Source organism: Zea mays, chromosome 3 (genome assembly GCF_902167145.1).
Source record: "Zea mays cultivar B73 chromosome 3, Zm-B73-REFERENCE-NAM-5.0, whole genome shotgun sequence".
NCBI lineage: Eukaryota > Viridiplantae > Streptophyta > Magnoliopsida > Poales > Poaceae > Zea > Zea mays.
In genome coordinates, this window is record NC_050098.1 from 112636117 (window position 1) to 112659309 (window position 23193).

The following is a 23193-nucleotide window of genomic DNA, read 5'->3' on the forward strand; positions in this document are numbered from 1 at the left end:
TAGACTGTAGACAGACTCAGGAAACTTTTGAGATAACTTTTGTAAATGTAACTAAATTTGTCTTTAATGAGTTCTGTTCATACCTTGTATTATGCTCTTACCCTTCCATTAATGCATGTGAAGTGCTTTGTTGTGAACGAAATTATCTTTTTTGAGCCGAAGGCGAAAAAAACACCTTCCCTTCTTTTCGTACACAGCGAAGCATAGAAAAACAACATTTCCCTTTCTTCCGAAGCTCTCTTTTTTGTACGCGAAGAAGCTCTTCTCTTATGCCGAAGCAACCACTTATGCCATGATAATGATTATCCTACATATGCCTGGATGAATGTTTATGAATGCAAATGCTATGATGTAATGTGATGTGAAAATGAATGTCCAAACACATATCCGAAGCCATACTCTCAGCCATTATTTCCTTAGAAACAATCACACATCAGCTCTGCATTCCCTTAGGAACGACTTTGGAGCTTCCTCGCCTTTTACTTTCGGCGGAATCAGCGTTGACTTTTCGCTGTAAGCTCTGCATTCCCTTAGGAACGACTTTGGAGCTTCTTCGCTTTTTACTTTTCGACACTCGATGGTGCATTCTCAGCTTTTACATTTACATTCCTTGGGGGATTTTGCTCTTATAGAACTAAAAAAGGAAATTACATATGATGGCCCCATTAAAAACCTTTCTCCCCCTTTAGAAAGGAAAAGAGTGCCATGAAAAAGAAAAAACATAAAAAATTACATCAAGTTACACATAATATCGCCGAAGCTCATCCGCATTCCAAGATCTAGGAATGTCGTTGCCGTCCATATCCTTCAATCTGTATGAACCAGGTCTTGACGAAGATGCTACTAAGAAAGGTCCCTCCCATTTCAACTGCAACTTGCCCACTGTGTCTGGGTTGGCCACCCTCCGAAGCACCAAATGTCCTGGCTCAATATTCTTTAGCCGAACCTTTCTATCTCGCCATTTGATTGTCTCGGCTTGATATTTATTGATATTCTCCACAGCTTGAAGCCTGATCCCTTCTAAAGCATCTTTTTCCACAGAATAAGCATCTTCAGAACCTGATTCTGCCGAAGCTACTACTCTTATTGATCCAGTTTTAGCTTCCTCCGGAGTTATTGCTTCGTCACCAAATAATAACTTGAATGGAGTAAAGCCTGTAGACCTTGATGTTGTTGTGTTGTGGCTCCACACCACTTTGGTTAACTGATCTGGCCACTTTCCCCTGGGTTGATTGAAGATTAACTTCATTATTCCTGTCATTATAATGCCATTGGCTCTTTCAACGAGCCCATTTGACTCCGGATGCCTGACTGATGCAAAATGGATCTTCGTACCAATTTGATCACAGAAATCTTTGAAAGCTTCGGAGTCGAACTGTGTTCCATTATCCACAGTGATGGCCTTTGGTACCCCGAAACGACAAACAATATTCTGCCAGAAAAACTTTTGAATGGTGGCCGAAGTTATTGTGGCTAAAGGCTTTGCCTCAATCCATTTGGAAAAATATTCCACAGCCACTACAACATATCTTAAGTTCCCTTGGGCCGGTGGTAGTGGACCCAACAAGTCAAGGCCCCACCTTTGCAATGGCCAAATGGGTTGTATGAGCTGTGTTAAGGACGAAGGTTGTTTTTGATCTCTTGCACATTTCTGACAACCTTCGCACTTTTGAACTAATTCCGCTGCATCCGAAGCTGCCTTCGGCCAATAAAACCCTTGACGGAAAACTTTTCCAAGTAACGGCCTAGATCCAATGTGAGATCCGCACAGGCCTGCATGTATTTCTTTCATCAACTCTATGCCTTCGGTTCTAGATAAACACTTGAGTAACGGAGCACAAACTCCATGCTTATACAACTCCCCTTCTATGATGACATATGGACGAGCTCTTGCCTCTATTCTCCTGTTATAAGTTTCGTCATCTGAAAGGAATTTACCCTGAAGGTAAGAGATGATCTCAGTTCTCCAATCTTCGCTATAAACAGGGGATATATTGAGGACTGCTCTTTCTAGAAGTTCCACCGAAGGTGCTTTTATTGTTTCGAAGAACACATCCGAAGGTAAGGGCAGCCCCTGTGCTGCTGACTTAGCTAGCAAATCAGCATGCTCATTTTGTCCTCGAGGGATATTTTTGACAGAAAATCCTTCGAAGGAAGCTTCGACTCTTCGAACCATATCCAGATATTTTTCAAGCTTCGGATCTTTGGCCTTGCAACTCTTGTCGATATGACCCGAAACAACCTGGGAATCAGTTTTAAGAATGGCCCTTCTGATTCCCATTGCTTTTAGCTTTCGAAGACCCAAAAGCAGGGCTTCGTACTCAGTAATATTGTTTGTACAACTGAAATCGAGTCTTGCCGCATAACAAGTTTTAACTTTGGATGGCGAGACTAACACAGCAGCTGCTCCTGCCCCGAAGGTTCCCCAAGCCCCATCGCAAAACACTGTCCATACTTCGGCATCCTTATTTGTTTCTTCATCCTGAGCCCCTGGCGTCCAGTCAGCAATGAAGTCTGCTAACGCCTGGGACTGGATCGAAGATCTATGCACATAATCAATGCAAAATTCATTGAGCTCTGCAGCCCATTTTCCAATGCGCCCAGTAGCTTCTCTATTTCTCATAATATCCTTCAACGGCTGCGAAGAAGGAACAACAATATTGTATGCTTGAAAGTAATGCCGAAGCTTCCTGGATGCCATCAAAACAGCATATAACACCTTCTCTAACTCTGTATAGTTTTTCTTTGATATACTAAGAACTTCAGATACAAAATACACTGGGACCTGCTTCTTGACTTGGCCATCAAGCTTCTCCTGGACAAGTGCTGCACTCACCGCTGAGTGCGAAGCTGCCACATATAATAACAAAGGAGCCCCTGGCGTTGGTGGAGTTAATGTTGTTAAATCTATCAGATATTGCTTCAGTTCCTCGAAGGCTTTTTGTTGGCTTGGTCCCCATTGAAAGACTTCGGCTGATTTCAGCACTTCGAAGAATGGTAAATTTCTTTCTGCTGATCTGGATATAAATCTATTAAGAGATGCCAACCTCCCTGTTAATCTTTGGGCCCCCTTTTTTGTAGTTGGTGGCTCCATTCGAAGTATAGCTTCAATTTTACTTGGATTAGCTTCAATTCCCTTTGTTGAAACCAAGCATCCAAGAAATTTCCCCTTCTTTACTCCGAAGACACATTTTTCTGGATTCAACTTTAAGCCAGCTTGTCTGAAACTGGCGAAGGTCTCCTGCAAATCAGCAATATGATTTTCCTGTTTCGTGCTTTTTACAATGATGTCATCAACATAAGTTAGCACATTTCTGCCTATCTGAGACTGGAGAACCTTCGCAGTCATTCTGCTGAAACTTCCTCCAGCGTTTTTGAGCCCCTCAGGCATCCGAAGATAGCAGTATGTGCCACTTGGGGTTATGAAGCTAGTCTTCGGCTCATCTTCCTTCTTCATCCAGATTTGGTGGTAGCCTGAGTAACAGTCTAGCAGACTCATGAGCTCTGAAGAAGCTGCTGCATCAACTAAAGAGTCTATCCTTGGCAATGGGAATTCGTCCTTCGGACAAGCCTTGTTGAGATCTGTAAAATCGATACACATTCGCCACTTGCCATTGGCCTTTTTTACCATAACAGTGTTAGCTAGCCATTCTGGGTACTTTACTTCTCTGATAACTCCTGCACTGAGGAGTCTTTTGACTTCATTACGAGCACCTTCGGCCTTATCATCAGACATTTTCCGAAGCCTCTGCTCTCTGGGTCTGAAGGATGGGTCAACATTGAGCGAGTGTTCAATAACATCCCTATTAACTCCGCAGAGATCATTGGCTGACCATGCAAAAACATCTTTGTTGTTGAACAAAAACCTTATCAAGGTTTTCTCCTGTTCTTCGGATAATTGAGAGCCCAATAGCACCTTCTGCTCTGCTATGTCCTCACATAAGAGCATGGGCTTCGGCTGATCTGCTGAAGCTGCTTTCTCCCTTCTGAATTTGTACTGTTCAGAAGCTTCAGCTCCATCTATGTTATGGATTGCTTTTGAGTCAGTCCAGTTTCCTTCGGCCCTTCTGGCAGCTTCCTGACTTCCATGAATAGCGATGGGTCCTTGATCCGAAGGTATCTTCATGCAAAGATAAGCAGGATGAAGAATTGCTTCGAAAGCATTGAGGGTGCCACGACCAATAATTGCATTGTAAGGGTATTCCATGTCAACAATGTCAAACACAACTTGCTCAGTTCTAGTGTTGTTGATGAACCCGAAGGTCATTGACATGGTGATCTTGCCTAGTGCTACAATCTGTCTTCCTCCGAAGCCACGGAGAGGATGTGTAGCATCATGAATCTTATCTTCTGGCTCTTGCATTTGTCTGAAGGCCTTAGCAAATATGATATCAGCTGCACTGCCTGTTTCAACCAAGACATTGTGGACCAGAAACCCTTTGATGACGCAAGAAATAACCATAGCATCGTTATGAGGAAAATCCTTGAGCTGAAGGTCCTCCTGGGAGAAGGTGATTGGGATGTGGGACCACCTTGACTTGATAAAGGGTCCTTGCACTCCAACATGTTGTACCCTTCTCTGCGCCTCTTTCTTCTGCTTTTTATTGACTGGTTCTGAGCACGAACCACCTATAATCGGGAGCACCAGCTTCGGGTCCGAAGCAGCTCCAGCTTGGTCGTTGAACGAAGCCATCAGCTCAAAAAAGTGGAAGTGAGTTCACCGGAGGTGGGCGCCAATGTTGGAGACTTGTTCTCAAATGCTATGAATTAAGAACAAGGCAACATAAAATGTTAAATGTTAACGTCCTTCGTCCATGAAACATTATTCCCTTGAGGATAATGAAACTTGGACGAAGGTTGATGAGAATATAATTACGAGGGTCAAGTCTTCGTAATTAAATTTCAATAGATTGTATAAGATAACGTAAAATAAAGGGTATAAAAAGATAAACAAATCATAAACGAATTATATTATATTTACTTAATATATTGAATCATCGAATACAATTATACCTCTGCCTTGGCAAAGGTTGGTTCACGAAAGATGCGATTGCAATTACCAGAATGCGTGAACAGTAAAGGAATACTGTTCACTATTTATAGACACAGGACACAGCCTGTGAAGAATTACAATTATGCCCCTCATAAAAGTTTACAACATTGACTCAGACCCTTATGGACTAAAAGGTCATTCTATCTTTAAGTCGGTTTGTAATACCGAAGCTTCATGAAGAGGAACCTTCGGCCATCCCACACAAACAGCTTCAGCCGAAAACCACTTCTTCCTACAAGACCTTCGACGACGAAGCATAGTCCCAACATGTTCCATTTAACACAAAATGTTCTTGTTTAACCATCGAGTTAACATCATAAATAAAACTTCATTTCTAGAACATAGTATCATTAAAAGAGTGACATCATATTTATCAAGTTGAGCAATAGCAAAAATTGCTAAGCATAGCATTTATCCTAGGGTAATCAAGGAATAGGGTTGGTAATTCCAGGAAATCCTTATTTAGGCAAATCCCATCAAATTATGCAATATTCAAAAAGTAAACATTATTATATGCATTATTTGGGTACAAATAGAAATGCAGAGGGAGAATCCACTTGCCTTGATCGAACGTGTCTTGTGGGTCGTACTCGAACGTGTTTGGTTCGTCTACCCCACATTCAACTTCTAATCATCGATTCACGTATCGTACATACAAAAGAATACATACGCCAAATAAATAAATATACACCATTACATGGGTAACATTCACCATTACATAAACATTCACATATCACACAACTATACTCATAAATATGTCTAAATCATAAATATTTTATTAATCCACTACATTCTCCACTTTGAGTTATCATTGGTGAAAATTATATGAGTAGGTGACTATGAAGCTAGTTTATCTAATATAACGTAGATAAAATGACTTAACAAACTTTACGGAAAATAATTAATTCTTTGGGTTTTATCCTTTCCTTTCTAAACAGAAATTATACGCATTACTAAAATGCTTATTTATACATCACATAACACTTATATTCTAAGAATTAATGTAAATTACTAATTTTGGACTTTTAGTACCATAATCATAGTTATTTTGACATAATAGCTATCTTACTAATTCTAAGTAATTAAGTGATATACATATGAACACATTTATCATGACTAGTAAAAATCCAAATTTTAACGTGACCAAGAAAATGGGACCTAGTACTTATTTTAATTTCTTATATCATTAAAAATTATACTTAAACAATCACTAACATAATATTATTTTATATGCTAAAAAGAGAAGTTAATCAAAAAGGATTCTAGTACTTAATCACAAAATTAAAGAATCGTGACATAACTTATTTATTTTAGAAATACAAAAATGTCCATGTCCAAAATATTGTCGCAGGGCTGATCTATAATTAAACTTATACATCAGGGTTTTTTTTAATAGTTTCTGAATTGGATTTTTTGGAATTAGTTTTACAGAAAAACCAGGGGCTAAAATGCAAAATCGTCTTCTCCTACCTTGAGCTAGTGCTTGCACATGGAGGGCTCATCGAGGAGGGGAGCGCGGCGCCCGAGCAAGGGAGCAGGACGGGGGAATCTCAACGTTGGGCAAGGCTCCGGCGCGGTGACTCGACGGACTCCGGCCAGCAGGGCGCAGTGGCGGACACCGGCGCAGACGGCGAGGTGGCTCGGCTCCGGCGAGGCACGGGCGAGGAAGAGAGCGCGAGGAGTGAGAGAGAGATCTCGGGCAGGGGAGAGAAGGGCTCGGCCCGGTTCCATTTATAGAGAGAAGAGAGGGAGAGGGAGGGACGCTAGGGAGGAAGTGACCGGCCTGCCATTAATGGCGGTGGCCATAACTTCATCGTTGATGGCATCGTTGATGGCAGTCGTTGATGGGAGAGAGAATGGGGAGAGAGGAGAGAGGGGAAACGGCCGTTAGTTTTGGGTTTGGGGAAGGCGAGGGGGTCGCTTGGGGTTGGGCGCGACCAGGCGGCTCGGGTCGGCGTAGCCAGGCTCGGTCGGCGCGGCGGCAGCGCACGCACACACCGGTGACGGTGCAATGAGAGGAGGGAGAAGGAGGCCAGGGTGGGTCCCGCCTACAAGTGAGAGGGAGAGAGGGAGTGGAGGCGGCTGGGCCGGTTGGGCCCTGGTGGGCCAAATTCGGCTAGGGTTTGGCTGTTTTGTTTTTTTTCTTTTTTTTCTCTTTTATCCCCATTTACCAAAAATATAAATAAATATATTTTGAAATATTTCTAAAAATTCATAATAATTGTACCAAAAATATTTATCATTAAAGTATTTATTTTTGGACTAAAGTTCTCATATTAATTAATTGGGTTTTCGATATAAAAGAAATTCCACAAAAACAATCATCAATCCAATATGAGCAAACAAAAATTATTCTAAAGGTAAACAAGATCAAACACTTGAAAAAAATCATTACTATATTTACCACTAATAATCTAAATGCATTATTTTTAGTTGATGGTTTTAAGGTGTTACAAACCTACCCCCTTAAAAGAATCTCGTCCTCGAGATTAAGGAACTTCTGAGAATAACTGGGGGAATTTTGTTCTGAGTTCGTCTTCTCTTTCCCAAGTGGCCTCATCTTCCGAATGATGACTCCACTGAACTTTACACATGTTGATAACTTTACTCCGTGTAATTCTGCGAGATGTTTCCAAAATTCTGATAGGCTACTCCGAATAAGTCAAATCCTCATTAACATTGAGTTCTTCCATAGGTAATTGTTCCTCCGGTACTATTAAGCATTTCTTAAGTTGTGATACATGAAATACGTCATGCACGTCCGATAAACTATCGGGTAGCTCTAACTGATATGCTACTTCACCTTTTCTTTCCAAAATTTTGAACGGGCCAATGTAGCGAGGAGATAGTTTACCCTTAACCATAAATATTTTCATTCCTCTCATTGGTGAAACTTTAAGGTATACGAAGTCTCCAACTTCAAAGATCAACTCTCTTCTTCTATTGTCAGCATAGCTTTTCTGTCTCGACTGTGTTGTTTTTCAAATTCTCTTTGACAATCTGTACTTGCTTTTATGCTTCTTGGAGAATTTCTAGACAAAATACTTGACTTTCTCCGGTCTGATTCCAATAAAGCGGTGTTCCAACAAATCGTCCATAAAGTGCTTCAAACGGTGCCATTTTTAGAATTGCTTGATAACAATTGTTGTACGAGAATTCTGCATAAGGCAAACTCTTATCCCAGCTTCTACCATGCTTTAGAGCGCATGCTCTTAACATATCTTCCAACACTTGGTTTGTTCTTTCCGTTTATCCATCCGTTTGCGGATGATAAGTTGAGTTGAAGTTTAGCTTTGTATCCATGGACTCATGTAGTCTTTTCCAAAAGCGCGAGGTAAACTGGGTTCCTTGATCCGATACGATCTTCTTTGGTACTCCATGCATACAAACAATCCTTGACATGTATAACTCTGCTAATTGGGCTCCTGAGTAAGTTGTATTCACAGGTATAAAGTGTGCCACTTTAGTCAACCTGTCCTCTATAACCCATATGGAATCATAGCCGTCACGAGTACGGGGTAGTCCAACTATGAAATCTATACCGATTTCTTCCCATTTCCATTCTGATACTTTGAGAGGTTGTATCAATCCTGCTGGTCTTTGGTGTTCGGCTTTAAGTCGTTGACACACATCACATAGTGCAACATGAGTAGCCACATCTCTTTTCAAACCGTACCACCAATACTTTTCCTTCAAATCCTGGTACATCTTAGTACTTCCAGGGTGAATAGAATAAGCCGAATCATGAGCTTCTTTCAAAATAAGTTGGCATAGGTGTTCAATTTTTGGTACACAGATTCTCTTTTTAAACCATACTGTGTATTGTTCATCTTCCGTGAAATATGGGGCTTTTACCAAACTAATCAGAGTTTTAATTTCCTTAATTTTCTCATCAGATTCGTGTCCTTTACGAATCTCTTGTTCCAAAGTAGATTCTACTTCCATAACTATTGCTTCCATATTATTGAGCATACCAAGGTTGAGTTGTTCCATTTCCCAGCACAATTCATGTGACATCAAATGAGTAGTGATGCTGTTCACTTGACCTTTACGGCTCAAAGGATCTGCCACTACATTTGCTTTTCCTGGGTGATATTGTATTTCCAAATCATAGTCTTTGATTAACTCAAACCATCTTCTATGTCTTAGGTTGAGTTCTTTCTGCGTCAAGATATATTTCAAGCTTTTGTGATCCCTGAAGATTTTACACTTGTTTCCAGTCATGTAGTGCCTCCAAATCTTCAAGGCGTGCACTACGGCAGCCAATTCCAAATCATGTGTAGGATAATTCTTTTCATGTTTCTGTAACTGCCTTGAGGCATATGCAATTACTTTTCCTTCTTGCATTAACACACATCCAAGTCCTAGATGTGATGCATCGCAATACACATCAAATCCTTTATGAATATCAGGCATAATTAACACTAATGCAGTGGTTAGCCTTTCCTTTAATTCCTCAAAACATTTCTGACATGCTTCATCCCACATAAACTCTTTACCTTTCTCCAACAGTGAAGTAAGAGGTTTCACTATTTTGGAGAAGCCTTCAATGAATCTTCTGTAGTATCCTGCTAATCCAATAAAATTCCTGATCTTGGACACATCTGTGGGTTGTTTCCAATTTAGTATTTCGCTTATTTTACCGGGGTTTACCTTGATTCCTCCATCGGTGATAATATGACCTAGGAAAGCGACTTCCTTCAGCCAAAAATCATACTTTGAAAATTTCGCATACAACAGATTGCCTCGAAGTTTTAGTAGAACTAATCTCAGATGATCTTGATTTGCTTCTTCACTCTGAGAGTATACATGTGTGTCGCGATGAATACCACAACAAACTGGTCGAGATACTCCATGAATACTTTATTCATCAGGTTCATAAAGTAAGCCGGTGCATTAGTCAGTCCAAAAGACATGACCAAAAACTCATATAGTCCATACCTTGTAGTGAAGGCTGTTTTAGGTATATCTTCGGTTCTAATCTTCAACTGATGATAGCCTGATCTTAGATCTATTTTCGAGAATACTTTAGCTCCTCTCATCTGATCAAACAGATCTTCAATCCGAGGTAATGGGTATTTGTTTTTAATTGTTACTTCGTTCAAGCTCCTATAATCAACACACATTCTCCTTGAACCATCTTTCTTGTTCACAAATAGAACTAGGGCTCCCCATGGAGACGAACTGGGGCGAATAAAACCTTTTTCTAGTAATTCCTCTATTTGTTTCTTTAGTTCAATTAAATCTTTGACATCCATTCGGTAAGCTCTTTTTGAAATTGGTGCAGTTCTAGGTAATAGTTCAATAGAAAACTCTATATCACGATCAGGTGGCATACCTGGTAATTCTTTCGGAAATACATCTGGGTATTCACACACTATTTTGATGTGCTCCAAAGATTTTTCTTCCAACCGATTTACCATTGCTTCTGCTGTTGCTGGCATACTGACATTGACATGAATTCTTTCTCCTTGTGGACTAGTTAATGTAACCATCCTCTTAGCACAGGATATTACTCCATCATACTTGGTTAAGTAATCTATTCCAAGTATCAAATCGATTCCACTCGATTCCAAAATTATCAGCTCTACTAGAAAGCTTAGGCCTCTAATTTCAATCTTAGTATGAGGGCATGAGTGAGTGGCTCTAAGTTCACCTCCCGGTTATCGAATTAATAGTTTCTTCTTCAAGGGATAGTTTAGTATTTTATGCTTTTCCACAAATGACTTTGTTACGAAGGAATGAGATGCTCCAGAATCAAATAAAACTAATGCAGGTATGGAGTTAATAAGAAACATACCATACACCACGTCAGCATCCTCAGGAACTGATTCTGCTGTCACGTGATTAACTCTTCCCTTACTCTAGTTCTGTGGAGTCTTGTTTTGTGCAGATCCATGAGCAGGTGTATTCTGATTAGTCCTCTATTGCTGTTTCTCTGGGGTGTTTGTTGATTGTGTCTTGGGCAGTTGTTAGCATAGTGGCCAAGTTCGCCACACTTGAAACAGTCATTGGGTTGGACTGGGGTGCTTGTGCTATTGCTTTTGGCCGGTGTGTTCATGGCGCTTCCTTAATGATTCTGTTGTTGACCACTAGACCTTTGACCGGTCTGAGGGCTGTTCCTCTATTGGTTCTGATATTGGTTGCTCCTCTGACCTTGTTGTCCAGAGCGTTGTACTTGGTAGTTGTTGTTCCCACTCTGATTTCCGGAGCGGAACTGAGAACCTTGGGAGTTGTTCTGACGGGTATTCCTGCTGGACTACCCTTGGAACTTTCTCTTGTGATTAGACAACACTTTTCTTTTGCTTTCAAGGCCAATTGCCTTGTTAAGCAAAGTCTGAAAGTTTGGAAAGCTGTGGCTCTGTAGCTGATAGTTCAAAGGCCCAATCAAGCCTTCCATGATGTTCTTGGTGCTTCTCGTCAGTGTCCACTTCTTCTGGGGCATAACGTGAAAGCTGGGTGAAGCGATCACGGTACTCACTAACATACATGTTCCCTTGTGTGAGGGAAAGGAACTCCTTCTTGAGCTTCATGATTCCTGAGGGAATATGGTGAGCATGAAAGTTCACCTAAAATTCCTGCTAGGTTATGGCATCAGCATTAGCATGTGCCGCTGGGTGATGTCCAATTTCTTCCTGAAGCGTACAAGACCTTCTCTCGGTCATTGCACTAGGTGATGTCCAATTTCTTCCCGATGACCTTAAGCCAATCATCGGCATCCAAAGGGTCAACTGCATGAGAGAAAGCAGGCGGGTGATGGCTCATGAAATCTTGATGCTTGTCTCTAGCTTGGGGTGCATGTTGTTGTTGATGCGAGTGCTGCTGGTTCTGCTGATTCTGCTGAATCTGCTGCACAGAAGCAGTGAGTCCTTGCAGAAGCTACATCTGTGCTGTGATGAATTGTTCCATATTGGGATTTGGTGGCGGTGGTGGCAACTGCTGACCACGCTGGTTTTGGTGGTTCCTGGGACCTGAGCGAGTGTTCACCATCTGGTTGGTTAGAAAGTGCAATTCTGAGGTAAGTGAGGAGTAGAGAAGATTCTAGGGGGAATAGCTTATTATTAAGTTTATTTTTTATGCTCTTATGGCCATCATTCCATAAGACCAGTGCACTCAAGCAAAACTCCAACTCAAACATTGCAAACAACACCATCACATGGTTGTTATTATCATAAACATAGTATTATAAGATGTTCATCGTCTAACGCGAAAACTAACTTATTACAATCTAAATGAAAATCTATAGCAGCCTGGTGATGGATCCTGGTTCTCCACAGTGGATCCTCTTGCGGGGAGGGGACAACGCCATGGTAGGGACTTGAGCTTTAGGGGGATCCCTTCCTTCTAGTTGAGCTTCCAAGGCTGCAATCCTTGCGTGTGCATCCTCCAGCTCTTAGTGTACCTTAGAGAGGACTAGGGTAGCACTATCTAGGTCGATGTTAAGACCTACCATTACACCAACTAGGGTGTTGAGGCGATCTTCTCCAGCTCCACCTAGAATAATGCTGGTCTGGCTTTCTCCACGAAGACGCAGAGGAAGATGCCTATACTTCGTGTTGTGCAGCTACTGCCGGTAGGTGTGGCTGAGGGACCATAGAGTTCGCCTAGCAGCATCGCTGACTGAAGTAGCATAGGTGGATAGCGGCGTCAGAGACTCATGAACTGACAGAGTCATGAACCCTCTATCACCTGCATCCATCACCCTGACATGAATGCGAGTGATGTAGTAGCAAGCCCGAGGGGGTTCGCACACTCGCTTGGTCTCATATAGGGGTCGGACGTAGGTTCCCAACGCATGCAGAACATCATGCAGCAGGTTAGGGAAGTGCCCTGTTGTTAGAAATATGCCCTAGAGATAATCATAGAGATGAGCATATTTCTTTGTATCCATGATATATATATTGCTTAATTGAATATCCATGGAAGGCACCTTGTATTGATTAGCAATTATGTGAATTGTTTGTGAGATTCTTTACTTATATGGTTATTCTAAATGATGTCCCTAGTCAGAGTCGATGACTAGCACATGTATTAGTTGATGACTACATTTCACAAGTCATGAACATGGAGATGTTAAACTAATAATGTGGGCGCATGTATGACATGAGGCTGGACCGACCCAACGTGAGATATTGTAATATAGTTCTCTTCTTACAACATGAATACTGTATCCTTAGACTTGAGATTGTCGCATGTTCTCAAGATGTGAATTGACTTACTTAGGGACTATCAAACGCTATCTCGTAACTGGGTAGTTATAAAGGTAGTTTTGGGTTTGTCAGGAAGCATGCTGTGAGGCATGGTCAGTCAAGATGGAATTTGTCCCTCTCTTTGTGAGAGAGATATCTCTGGGCCCCTCGAGTGATTGGATCAAGAAATGCATGGCCGTGCTAGGGTTAAGAGTTAACCATTGAAAGGATTCCAATTCACAGTATCGAGAAAGAGAGGTCAGCTTAGAGCCAGACCAAATATCGTGAGACAAAGGGAACAACATGTACGTAATGTCGCAGTGGTTCGTCTGATATGATCTTTACGTACACATAGGAGTTGACATGTCTTGCTAGAGGCCGCTATCAATTATTGGGCCAAGTAAGAGTACTCGGGCTATGTCTATTTGTACGTGAACCTATAGGGTCACACACTTAAGGGGAAGGAAGCCTAATTCGGATTAGATCCGAAATTAGACTGGGCTTTAGGGTTAATGATGGGCCTCGGCGTCAGAAGCCCACCATAACGCCTATATAATGAGGGGCGGGGGCGCGGTTAAGGGATAACCCTAATTCGCCACCAGCGAACTAACAGCCGCCGCCCACCTCTCGCCCTCGCCAAGCCTCCGTCGCGAACCTAGCAGTTCGGTACGCGGCGCTTCCTCCCTGTACGTGTGGATACCTCGGAGGTGCTACATCTGGAGCACTTGGACGAACCGTGCAAGGATGTGAAGGACGCCGGCGACTGCACGGCACTGCTCGACGCGTTCGTCTACATCGAGACGTCTTCCGCTGCTCTGCGCGTCTAGTGGTAATTCCATGACCTATAACCGCAGTAGTTCTTGGTATTATGGGGATGAAAATTTTGTTTTGCGCTAGCGTAGCCTCCCCGTAATCCTACACCTGTCTCGAACATTGATGTATAATGTCCGGTGACAGGCCATAACCCCACGTAGTGGTCCTACTGTTCACCGTTGGCTTCCTCATTGACGTTCTCCTCTTCTTCTTCTTCGTCATCATCTTCATCATCATCACCAGAGTCGTCTGGGTCGTCGCCTCCGGGAGCAGGGGCTTGGACTGCTGGTGCTAGCGGTGCTGACGATGACGATCTAGCTGCGAAGGCTAGTGATTCTGCCAATGGGGTGGGCGTAGGCAAAAACTCCTCCGAGCTGTCCTCCAAAATAACTCTGTTCTCCACACGAATGCGAGGGAGATCCACAGGGATTTCCTCGACTACCACTAGGTAGACGGTAACTTGCTGTGGCAGAGGGATGTAGTTGGTGTTGGTCTGGGTGGTTTGGATTGTACGCACTATCTACAAGAGAAAAAGTCATCTTAGTTGAATTTTAAAGAAGTAAGATTGATAAAATAATTTTGTAAGAACAAAATTAGCATGTTTTGAATAGACTAGGCTTTCCATTTCTAACTAGTCTAACGAACTAGAGTCAACATAACTTTGATACCACTTCTGTCACACCCGGTTCTAGGGGCAAAACCTAATGCATAGCATATGTGGGCCAGGATCCATTTTCCAAACATATGTTGACATCACAAATGTAATATATCAAATGACAATGCAATAAAGGCATAAAAGGGAGTAGAGTAACTTTATTACATCATCCAGAACATAGTATCTTAACAAGTATCATTTATCAAAGTACGACGGAATTAAACATGGACACTCTTCCACAGGAAGGTGACTGGCGCATCGTTAGACTCAAAATTCATCAACGTCATCTGCGAAGGCTCCGTCATCACCCTCTGATCAAATATTAGCAAGGGTGAGCTTGCTTATGGTCGGGGCTCAGTAAGTGGGGGAAATAATGCAAAGTTAACAAGTAGGCTATGGATAAGCGGTAAGCATTTTAGTTGGTCAATATTTTATTAGCAACACCTGTCTTACTAAATGTAAGTGTGTCCCAAATATCCCAATTAATCAAAAGCATAAGATTATATCAAAAACACTTAAGTGAAATCACTTAAGAAAACCACTGGTAGATTATCGGAACATGATTTATTTTTCCATCTTTAAGTTCAATTATCATGTGAGGGTCCATGTTGCTCTTAACTGTGAGCACGACTGACATATCAATTTTACACTCTACAGAGGTGGTATAACTTTATCCACAATGCGTGTGTCCCATCTATCCTGGGTTGATCGGACCCATAAACACTGCCTAGGTGAATGGCTAGGGATCCACTATGAGGCTTTCACAAAATATCCTTAGTACAAAGCCACCCGCTAAGGTTTCCACGTCAGTATTGATGGCCCTCTAGGTGAGGTAACTTAGCCAAGACTACCACCCCATGTTAACATGAGCTGCCACCAAACCACTACTGCCCCCTTTTGCCCATCTTTTAGGTAGGGTTGCTAAGCACTAAGTCTATAGAGCTAATTACCAAAGCCAGAGCCATTATAACACTCATGGTTACACTGTTATCACTACAACACATGTGACCTTCTATGACATTCCCATTACATCATAAATAAGGGTTTTTTCGTTAGTCTTTATTGTTGTGACGACTCTGTGACGAAAATACCATCGTCACAGAAGGTGCGTGTTAAAAGGCCTTTTATGACGAAAGGCAAAAATACGTCATAAACGTAGTGACAAAAATGTATTCGTCACAAAATTTATGACGCTCTAAATCATCATAAACGAGACCCAAAAACGTCATAGAGTGTAGCATTGTACCATTGCCACATGGTAGCTTTGTGACAGATATATTCGTCATAAATGCGCTGACATGGCAGCTGACGTGGCAGATGACATGGCAGCTGACATGACAAACAAATTATGACGAATATTTTCATCATAAAGCGTGGTGACGTGGCAACTAACATGATGGGTTTATTACATTTTTAGTTCATTAATTGAAATAAATTCAAATCAAACATGTGTATACAATTTCATTAAATGACATGAGTGTACATAACTTTGTCTACATCCATATATAATTGTAGCATAAAACATCCGAAACAAGTATTAAAGATCAAATATTTTAAATATCCTACAACTTAAATCTAAAAGTAAGTAGAATGGGTTCAACGGGCACAAGTTGCAGTTGAGGACAACATTCCGAAACTTGAAAGGTGCATGCATCATCTTAACATGAAGCTCCACTCCTTTTAGTTTAATTGTTGGAGACCTGATGCTCCAACTGCATAGAGAGAACAAAGAACACATGAGTCCTATACATGGAAAAGAAGAGAACAAATCATGATCACATTATAAATATATAATGGCCAAAATTAGGAACGGGCAAGAAGCAAGACCGAGAGAGATGTGGTTGGAAGACCGAGAGGGTGACTAACTGTTCAAAGAAATCACAGTATGGTCCAGACCGAAAACAAAAAAGGCAACAAGATGAATCAAGATGCAATATTTGCAGGAATTTTTTCTAAGACAGCCTTGCAAATCTACACTCTGGCACGCTAGAACAAACAGGAACATACCTTGAATATGTTGAACCAAACAATGTCAGAATACAACAATCCAAACATTCCCGGTACATCAAGGAATTGGTGGTGCCACCTCCACTTATCTCCACTCCCCAGGCATAGCTATATCAGTAATCTAATAATGAAATGGGAAGCACTTTGTAGACATCAATTTCAATTTAAGCGACCTAAGGAAGAAGGGTTAGAAAAAATGTTTATCTTATACACAGGAAAGGAACATAAAGACCTTTCAACTTCATACTATGATCAGAAATGCATATTTACATTTAATTTAGAATAGCTTATTAATTTCTCACTCAACTACTGGGTAGCTCCCAAGAAGACTACTTGTACCAGCTGTTGCATTGACATGAATACGGAAGAACAGTAGCGTGCCTCCTTTTTTGGTTTCACTGTAGGAGAAGAGCACAACGTTGTCATGGGAATAGGACAATTCAGAGCTTTGTTTGGGGCTACTGAAGTAAATTGTCGATGCCAATAGTGGCAGATCAGCTCAGAAAAGTACAATATAACCTTTAATATGTAAGAGGCTGAAAGTTACCTGCCAGTCCAGACGGTAAACACTCTGACCAAGTTTCATCCTTGTACTGCAAATGGCTTCTCAGAAAGCAATGTGCTAAATGAATTCAAAATCACATCAATCATGTGAGCAAGAAACAGAAGATATATTGCAAAATTCCCTGCAGATAATGCAGCTTAGACTGTAAAAGATAGGAAACCATTCAAGAAAATTTTCTAGAGTCAGTTTACCATAATGGATTAATTATGATAATATTATGATACAATAATGATGCCAAACTGAGCAGAGGAAAAATGTGGCTCAACAAAAAAATAGTGTATTCACCTTGAGTTGAAACTATAAATTAAGAAGTTAATTCAAGACTCGGAAATTTTCAATGAAAACTCTGTATGTGATTTTTGGATTGCCAACAGTAGGGAGAGTTCCTATCAGTAGTAGGGCTGCTATCTAATAGCTCTTATGGTCAAGCGTTGGAAGTGCTTTTGGGTGGTCTCGCCTACTACAAACTCATGCATGCCTCTGAATCAGGATGTGAACAGATGTAGTGTGTGAACAGATGAGAACAAGTGCAGTGTGAGTACTACAACCTACTAATGTATCTTTAAGACAGAAACATATAATCTGCAATGCCACCAGTAAGTAATTAAGCTAAATATGTACCATTTAAGTAGCAGTTCACCTACTTCGCATGCACAAGTATCACAGAACAAGAAACACCAAGCTAGGAGCCCTAAGCAAAAGACATTTGTCGAATTAAACTTTAATGTATCTTCCAAACACCACCAATCACATGAGTCAGCCTCAAGAAGCAATATAGGAAAGCACATACCTTCACAAAAACAGTCTGGGTAGGCTGTTTGTATCAGTAGCGATGTACCAAAATATCAATGAAGAAGTCCTGAAGGAGGGGAAAATAGGGATGGGAAGGTGGACATTAGAAACCAAGCCAGTACATGTTCACATGGCCAGTCACAGATAAAGTACAGGTAACAAAAGCAAACAGGATGAACTACATCAGGAGGGAAAAACAGGGATGGGAAGGTGGACATTAGAAACCAAGCCAATACATGTTCACATGACCAGTCACAGATAAAGTATGGGTAACAAAATCAAACAGGATGAACTACATCGAGGCGGTGATCAAAATTTAGTTTGGCTAACTTCATTCAGCAGTAAAAAAACAATAAACTATCCAGACGCTGCAAGGGAATATTATCATAATTCCTTACAATGTGTGCGGTGTTGACAGGACCAAACAACTATATGAATTATGTTTACTATGCATATTTTGTGCACTAACACGAATATATTTTCTGCGGTTTCTTTTGAAGACACCAGCGGGCTAGACCAACAGAATGCACAACTAAGAAATCAAACTCACATGCTCTCAGCTGTTCTTGATCAGAGGACATGCAACCACATGTAAGTGCGAGACGACACTGTTTTTTTACCACAAAATTTTAATTGTTCAATCTATCAATCGCTAGTTATATTATCAATTTCAACTATGAAGATACTTCATCTTATTATTACTTTTGCAGGAGAGCTTCCAAACTAAGTCAAGGGAACTACCGAGGCTGCTGCGCCCAAGGCACAAAAGGCTATGAAGAAATCTGAAGAACAATCAATGAAGACTAATTCTCTTCACCGATCTATATGTCCTACATATCCTTCTTTTGGAGACACAGAAAATCCCTCTGTGTTGAGAACATAACTATACTAATCGCTGCGTGCACCATGAACCACAGGGTAGGCTATTGTTATTCCATTTTTTGCTGTGTAGATGGCGATGTATGGGAATATCTGTGAGGAGCAGTAGAAGGCTCGTTCAAATGTTTAATCAGCACCCACTACTGCGGAAGAAGGTTTATTCCAATATTTCTTTCTCTTTGTAACTGTAGCACTCACATAGTGAACTCTTGGTCTTCCATTTATCTATTGATGAGAACTTTTGTGTGTTATTCTTCATGCTGATTTGGTACAAGACAGTTTGTACAATATGACATATTCAACTGCTCGATGCAATTAGGAGTACAGTCTACAGCAGCCTGCAGCTCTAGTCATAATCAACAACACCGTGGATGCACAAAGGATTGAAGCCATGATGTGTGCACCCGATGTTTTTTGCAAGAACTCGAAGCAAGTAGGAATCATGGCTAGGTCCGGGTTCAGATAGCTTAGAATTTGGGGTGCTTGGTTTCGAAAAGGAAGAAAAGGGTGATAAGGGAGCAGACATACCTGGTGGGTGATAGTCTCCGGCGAAGAGGTGGCGAAGTGAGGCAGTGTTCGCCCGACCATCGTTGGTGGTGCCGGTGAAGACCCGACCACGGAGGTGGCAGTTGCTGGGTCAGTCGTTGCCTGGAGAGAGAGAGAGAGCGAGTGAGGTGAAGGAAAGGACTCTTGGGTTGGGTTTAGCCCTCGTAAGATTTGGGCGGCGGCGACCGGCGACTGAGGACCTGGAGGGGGCAACTTCGCTTCGCGCATTGCGTGCGGCGGTGATAATCGCCTCGCCGAGGCCCAACACATCCAGATCCGATCGCCGTGGCTCTCCTGGGAGCGGTGGCGGCGGAGGCATCAACAAGAGCCGACGAAGGATCCGAGAGGGAGGGGACAGGACGCGGCGATGTTTGGGATGAGTGGGAGCATGTCCATGGTAGAGGCATCGAGCCGAGCGACAGCGGCAGAGGATCCGGAGGGGGGGAGGGAAGCACGAAGTATGGGAGAGAGAAGGGGACAGCGACCTCGCGACCAGAGAAACAAGCAGATTGGACGACCGAGCAAGACATCCAACCCATCCAAACAGCCATGATTTTCCTGATGATGTGGACCCCCCCATAACTTGGAAAATCGCACCAAGTGTTATGATAAGAGAAGAGATGATAGATAATAAAAAGAGATATATTAGGTTTCTGTATAGCCCCTCTGTTTCAATATATTATTCGTTTTAGCATCTTATTTTTGTGTCCATATTCAAATAGATGACAATGAATTTAGACACATATATAATACACATACATCAAATATCGTATGAATCTATTAACACTCTAAAACAAATACTATTTTGGGACATAGGGAGTATTATATAGATAGATAATATTTATTTAAATGAGGCATTTATTTAAACTTGATTATATTTTTTGATTTGGTCGGAATTTATTTAAGATGTGCAGCATGTGGGGAACACACGATGAAAACTCGTGCTTTAGAAAAAAAGATATTAGAGATAGGGGTAGAGACAACATACCTAATTAAAATAAATAAAATACCTAGTTTTTTATTTATCATATAATGAAGGCCACTGTATATTAATTACACAATTTTTTTAGAAAATTAAAAACATAATTATAATATCTTTCGATATGATCTTGAGTAAAAATCTAAAATAGAGCTAAAGCATGAAAGATATTAATTTGTAAATGAAGAGGTAGAATTCATGTTCAGCTTGAAAAGATGAGGAAACGACTGACCCAAGACTCCCACAACATTGACAATTTCTATACGATATTTACACATGGATAATAATATTTTAAAAAACTACATTATATGTCTATGACATATACGCATTGTCATGCAATATCGTCATAATTATTACGTTGAGAAGGTTATGACGATTTATTCTTATGACAATTTATGTATTGTCATAGAAAATTGTCACAAACATGATGCTAAATTATATTATGACGGTTTTAATGACGGAGATTAAATTTTTGTTACTACACTAAGATATCTTTTCAAAATCGTCATACACAAGGTGATCTAATGACGACTTGTTCTAGTGTCATCGACTAATCGTCATAGAAGGCCATAAGTGTTGTAGTGTATCCTGGGTGGTCACTCCATATTCCATTTAACACAAAATGTTCTTGTTTAACCATCGGGTTAACATCATAAATAAAACTTCATTTCTAGAACATAATATCATTAAAAGAGTGACATCATATTTATCAAGTTGAGCAATAGCAAAAAATTGCTAAGCATAGCATTTATTCTAGGGTAATCAAGGAATATGGTTGGTAATTCTAGGAAATCCTTATTTAGGCAAATCCCATCAAATTATGAAATATCCGAAAATTAAACATTATTATATGCATTATTTGGGTACAAATAGAAATGCAGAGGGAGAATCCACTTGCCTTGATCGAACGTGTCCTGTGGGTAGAGATGGCAATGGGGACCCGATCCCCGATTCCCCGCGGGGAATTCCTCTATTAGGGGATGGGGATGGGGAAGTTTCTTCCCCCACGGGGATGTAAATGGGGAAAAGTTCTCCCCCGACGGGTAAACGGGGACGGGGATGAGGAAGCATTCCCCATCCCCGTTCCCCGTGGGGACCCGTTAAACTTACATGTGACAATGTTTTGATGTAATAGTTAATGATAAAAGTAAAGAATTACCTTGTCAAGAGATCACCCGTTGTACAAATACATTAATTTTAATGTGCACATAATGAATTTTACATCTAACAATGTGTATAAGTGACAATATTTTACATTAATAACAAATGAAGTATGATTTAATTATAATTTAAGCGGGGATGGGGATCCCCGACGGGGATTTATCCCCGCGGGGAACGGGGATGGGGAAGAAATATCCCCCGCAAGCGTTCGTGGGGATCCCCGCGGGGAAATTTTTTTGTCACGGGGACGGGTTTGGGGAGCTAAAACCCGACGGGGAATTCCCCGTTGCCATTCGTCCTCGAACGTGTTTGGTTCGTCTACCCACAGTCAACTTCTAATCATCGATTCGTGTATCGTACATACAAAAGAATACGTACTCCAAATAAATAAACATACACCATTATATGGGTAACATTCACCATTACATAAACATTCACATATCACACAACTATACTCATAAATATGACTAAATCATAAATATTTTACTAATCCACTACATTCTCCACTTTGAGTTATCATTGGTGAAAATTATATGGGTCGGTGACTACGAAGCTAATTTATCTAATATAACACAGATAAAATGACTTAACAAACTTTACGGAAAATACTTTATGACTAATAATAATTCTTTGGGTTTTATCCTTTCCTTTCTAAACAGAAATTATACGCATTACTAAAATGCTTATTTATACATCACATAACATTAATATTCTAAGAATTAATCTAAATTACTATTTTTGGACTTTTAGTACCATAATCATAGTTATTTTGACATAATTAGCTATCTTACTAATTCTAAGTAATTAAGTGGTATACGTATGAACACATTTATCATGACTAGTAAAAATCCAAATTTTAACATGACCAAGAAAATGGGACCTAGTACTTATTTTAATTTCTTATATCATTAAAAACTATACTTAAATAATCACTAACATTATATTATTTTATATACTAAATAAGAAGTTAATCAAAAATGATTCTAGTACTTAATCACAAAATTAAAGAATCGTGACATAACTTATTTATTTCTGAAATACAAAAATGTCCATGTCCAAAATATTGTCGCAGGGCTGATCTATAATTAAACTTATACATCAGGGGTTTCTTTTTAATTGTTTTTGAACTGGATTTTTCGGAATTAGTTTTACACAAAACCAGGGGCTAAAATGCAAAATTATCTTCTTCTACCTTGAGGTAGTGCTTGCGCAGGGAGGGCTCGTCGAGGAGGGGAGCGCGTCGATCGAGCAAGAAAGCAGGACGGGGGAATCTCGATGTCGGGTGTGGCTCTGGTGCGGTGACTCGATGGACTCCGACGAGCAGGGCACGATGGCGGACACTAGCGCGGACGGTGAGGTGGCTCGGCTCCGACGAGGCGAGCGCAAGGAAGAGAGCGCGAGGAGGGAGGGAGAGAGCTCGAGCAGGGGAGAGAAGGGCTCGGCCTGGTTCCATTTATAGAGAGAAGAGAAGGTGAAAGGGAAATGTGCCCTTGGGCCATTTCTAAGTATTTTGGTGATTTAGTGTCCAACACAAGTGCCTAAGTGTAAAATGGT